The following is a 4,929-nucleotide window of genomic DNA, read 5'->3' on the forward strand; positions in this document are numbered from 1 at the left end:
TAATTCTAGTACAAGCCCAGAGGGAAGAGATAGATGATATGTTCCTACAGCAATAGCTGCAACTCGTGCTCCATTGCCTACTCGTAGGTCTATCTCACCCTTCGTCAATGCCCTGCTATTTCTCAGCGCTTGTACATTAGTACAAATGTGCGAAGCACATCCGGTATCTAATACCCACGATGAAGAAATAGAGAGGTTGACTTCTATAACATGTATACCTGAAGTAGAAATCTTATTTCTCTTCTTCGTAAGATCTTCCAGGTATTCTTTGGAGTTCCTCTTCCAGTGCCTTGCTTGTCCTTGATATAGTTGACGAAGATGTGCAACCATATCGTAAGCACTCATCAACTCATGTTGCTTCTGAAGCTCAGAGTTCATGGTTGCGAGAATAAGACAGGACACATCTAATGCGTCATCTTGATGCTTCTTGTAAGCATCTCGATCTGCTCGCGTGGCAGTGGCAGGAGGAGCCTCCGGAATGGGCTACTCCAGAACGTACAGTTTACGTTCTTGAGTGAGAACTATTCTTAAGTTCCTGTACCAGTCCAGGAAATTTGCTCCGTTAAGCTTGTCCTTCCTAAGGACAGAACGCAAGGAGAAAGAGTTCGTATTCGACGTCATGGTTATCTACAACAGAAAATTTGCAGAAATAAATATCATATTCTTTTAAAATCATTTAATTAGGCCTTTAATTAAATGATGCTCCCACTGAATTCTATAATTCTTGTGGGATAAGATCCACATCATACTAACCCGTGAGTTAGCTTTGGCTAATACGCCCAAGGCTTAGTATGATCGGTAGGTAACGATTACCAATTACATCTCTATGCAACTCTTGTTTATAAAATCAATATCCGCATTTATATTAAAACTCGAGTTAGCTTTGGCTAATACGCCCGAGAGTTAATATAGATGTGATTTTGACCTATCATTCCAACTATTGGAAGAATGCCTATAGTTGACTCGATCCAACCGAGTAACTAGGAATACTCAATCTAATTGAGTTTGTATTCACCCATGCGTTGATAGGCGGGACCAAGATTGTCCCTCCGTACCCTACCAAGATAATATGTATTGCTCTGCTTTGGCAGATTCAACAATACATGTGATCGAGGTAGTGATAGGTATCACGGCACGGTTAGGCATTTAGAGTTGGTTCGATCAAGATCTAATCTAATCAAAAAAGGATGCATCTTGTGCACGACTTAGATCTAATCTAATCGCAAGGGTGCATCATGTGCACGACTTAGATCTAATTTAATCGTAAGGCACTAATTAATTAATTACTTATTAAACATGCATCATATACATAAGCAATTAACTAATTAATATATTTGTGATTTAGTCATGGCCCTACTACGATCTTCTCAAGCCAATGAGAAGATCGAATGGTCAACCTAGGGTCAACAGCTTCTCCAAGCTCCTCCTTTTGACCACCTTGTGTTGCTCGTGCCCGCCTCGGAATTCCGTCTCGTGTGGACCCTCCACCGCTCCAATTTGTACATTACAATTTGAAACTCGAGTTACATTCGAGTCTAAATCTAATTTACAACAAGAATATAAGAGAAAGGCACGACGTGCAGGTCGCGGAAAAATAAAACACACATAACGGCACGCAGCCCATATTATGAATTACAACACAATCCAATCATATTGGGTTTTTGGGCCATGACTATCACAAAATTAATATATAATTCAAAATTATATATTTTCATAATTTTTCTATAATTTTAAATATAATTTTTACAATTTTTACGAGTAAAATTTCCCGGCGGTCCCGTTTAGCGGTTTCGGGCGCAATCGCGAAACGGATCCCTTGCGGGGCCAGGGGCAGCGCCCCTACCCGCGATCTAACCATCACGAGGGTTCCTTTGCGATCCAACAGCGCCCAAACTCACTGTCCCAAAACGATTTGGGTCGAGACATAGCCGTTTCGGAAAAATCTTCTCGACAGGTTCGTTTTTAGCGATTTCGGGTGCAATCGCGGAGCAAATCCCCTTGCGGGGTTAGGGGCAGTACCCCTACCCATGATCTAACCATCGTGAGTTGCTCCTTTGCGATCTAATGGCACCCAAGCCCGCTGTCCCAAACGGATTTGGTGCAAAACGAAGCCGTTTTGGAAAAATCTTTCGGGTAGCCGAAGCCTACAAGTGCCGAGACACTTGTGCTTCGCTTCTACGGAAAAATTACCCATAAAAACTATAAAAATCATAATTTTACAGAAAATTACAGAAACTTTAGTTTTCATAAAACCAAAAATTAAACTCGTACAAGCCTTGCACGTGGCTCTGATACCACTGTTGGGTTTTTCGGGCCGCGAAAACCGCTTTTCGCGTCGCGGAAACCCCGAATCACCCAAAGCCGTAGATCCGTGCAAGGAAAATTTCCGGAAAACACGAGTACGAGTTTTAATCCTTTGATCTACAGTAGATCTACAAAGAAAACATTTTACCTTCGATGCGTGCCCTCGCAAAATCCCGCTTGTCCAAGGTACGTGTCGGATCTCTAAAGTATCAAGATAGATACTTCTCTAGTGATATCCACACGAACAAGGAGTACTCTCTAGCACTCAAGGATGGAGAAGAAAGACCCCAAGTGTGCTAGCACTCTCTCTAGGGCTCTCGGATGGGAATGGAAGAAGAAAGAAAAGCAAAGAAGAGAATACAATACACTCCTCTAAAAATATTACCTTTCTTCTTGAACTTCTTGGATTAACTCACTCAACCACCTTCTTCTCACCATGGAAGTCACGGCAACATCTAGCCAAGAGAGGGGAGAAGCAAGGAAGAAGATCATAGAATGACTGCACACATAACTCCACAAAATCAAAATCCTCCTACCATTAGTGTGGCCGGCCACACAATGTAACCCCCTTCATTAATGTGGCCGGCCACATTAAAACCAAGGGAAGAGTGTAACCCCCATGAGGTGGCATACCTCATGAGGTGGAGGTGATGTGGCAAGGATGAGTCATCCTTATGATGTGGCAATACATCAAGTCAAACTTGATGTTTCAAATTCCATTTGGTCAAGTCAAAATTGACCAATTTCTTCCTTGTTGAGTTAAATCCAACCTTTGATTCAAGTCAATTTCAATTTAATGAATCTCAATTCATTAATATAAATTGACTCAATGAATCAAATTTAAATTAGACTCATTCAACAATTGAATATAATTGAGTCTAACTCAATAAGTCTAATTCGAATCCAATCTTTGGTGCATCATATGAACATAATCCAATTGGTTCATCATATGAACCTAATCTCCATCCACTTGTTCTTTGTGTGTGACCCAATAGGCTCTTGTAACGTTGGCAATGTTTCTAAACTCCTTTAGAAACATAAGCAATGAGCGGCATCTAGCAATACATCATTGCTACCCAAGTTACAAGAATGTTGAGATCCAACATCACCTTGTGACTATTAATTGTGACTTCTCACAATATATGACAAGTGTCCTTCTATCCTAGACATCTAGATTGATCAATGTGAGGCATAGACCGTGTCATCCTCTGACCAATCTAAATCTTGAACTCCAAGTAGACTCACTCAATCAAATGAGCTCAATATCTCATATTGACTCATTTGGGTATGGTCATACACTTCGTGGTCTTACTCTATCAAGAATATCGATGTCACTCCCGTCATATAGGAGGGATAGATCCCATCTACATCACTCACATCCCTCTGCATAATTCGTTACATACCCAAGAATCGCCTTTATAGTCCACCCAGTTACGGGTGACGTTTGACGAAACCAAAGTACATAACTCCTTATGTAGGGATCCATGGTGACTTCAGGTCTAAGGATTAATAGTCATACTAATAGCCACATGAGAAAGTATATGACACTCATATAACGATCCATGATACTTTCTCATGGCGGGTCATTCAGTATACATTCTCTAATGCATACCCATGTGTCAGCTTGATATCTCTATATCCATGACTTGTGAGATCAAGTCATCGAGCTGACCTACATGCTAGTCTTATTGTATTAACATTGTCCCTGAATGTTAATACTCGACTAGGAATGATTTAGAGTAGTGTTCCCTATATCATCTCACTATCGATTCAACTAATCGATTGATATAGGTATGAACCTTCTACTCAAGGACGCTATTATACTTAGTCTATTTGGCACTAATACAAATAAGTATAATAACCAAACAAATGCCTTTATTAATATACAAGAATATGATACAATGAGTCCATACAATCATCAAATGATTGGCTCTAGGGCTCTAACTAATAATCTTGAAGAGTTCAGTGTGGATACGAATAGAGGTGAGGTTCGATAACGTCGTAAAACATTGATGCCCTTCTCGTTATAGGTCATCCGTAAAGTATATATAGAATAATTGTTATTCAATTTTATTTTCTTTTATGATCTTATTTGCGTGATTGTATCTTGCATGCATGTGGTGTATGTGATGTAATGAATTAGTTTATTTATAGTTAAGTCTTCCGCTATGCATGTTTACTAAATAGGTTTTTAGCACACACCGTATCGGGCATATCCCAACAATGGTATCAGACCCCGATCGTACTTTGACATAATTGTAAAATTATTTTACAGTTCTTAATTAGTGTTGTAATTAATTTTTAGGATTTTTCTAGAATTATTAAGAATTTTTCATTTTTGGAAGTTTCTTAAATTGTTAGAAAATTCTAATTTTAGAAAATTTTTGAAATAATTTTAGAAAATTAAATTTAGAAATATTCTATTAATTTTAAAATTATCATTTCTAGATCAATTTTCTAAAATTTTAAGAAATATTCTATTTTTAAAAAAAATTTCTCATTTGTTAGGTAATACCAAATTTGGAAAGATTCTAAAATTCTTTAAAAATTTAGATTTTAGATATTCTGGATTAAATTATAGTAATTATCTTTTTTATAATTTTTAGATTTATTAAAATATTCTAT

Source organism: Zingiber officinale, chromosome 1B (genome assembly GCF_018446385.1).
Source record: "Zingiber officinale cultivar Zhangliang chromosome 1B, Zo_v1.1, whole genome shotgun sequence".
Taxonomy (NCBI): domain Eukaryota; kingdom Viridiplantae; phylum Streptophyta; class Magnoliopsida; order Zingiberales; family Zingiberaceae; genus Zingiber; species Zingiber officinale.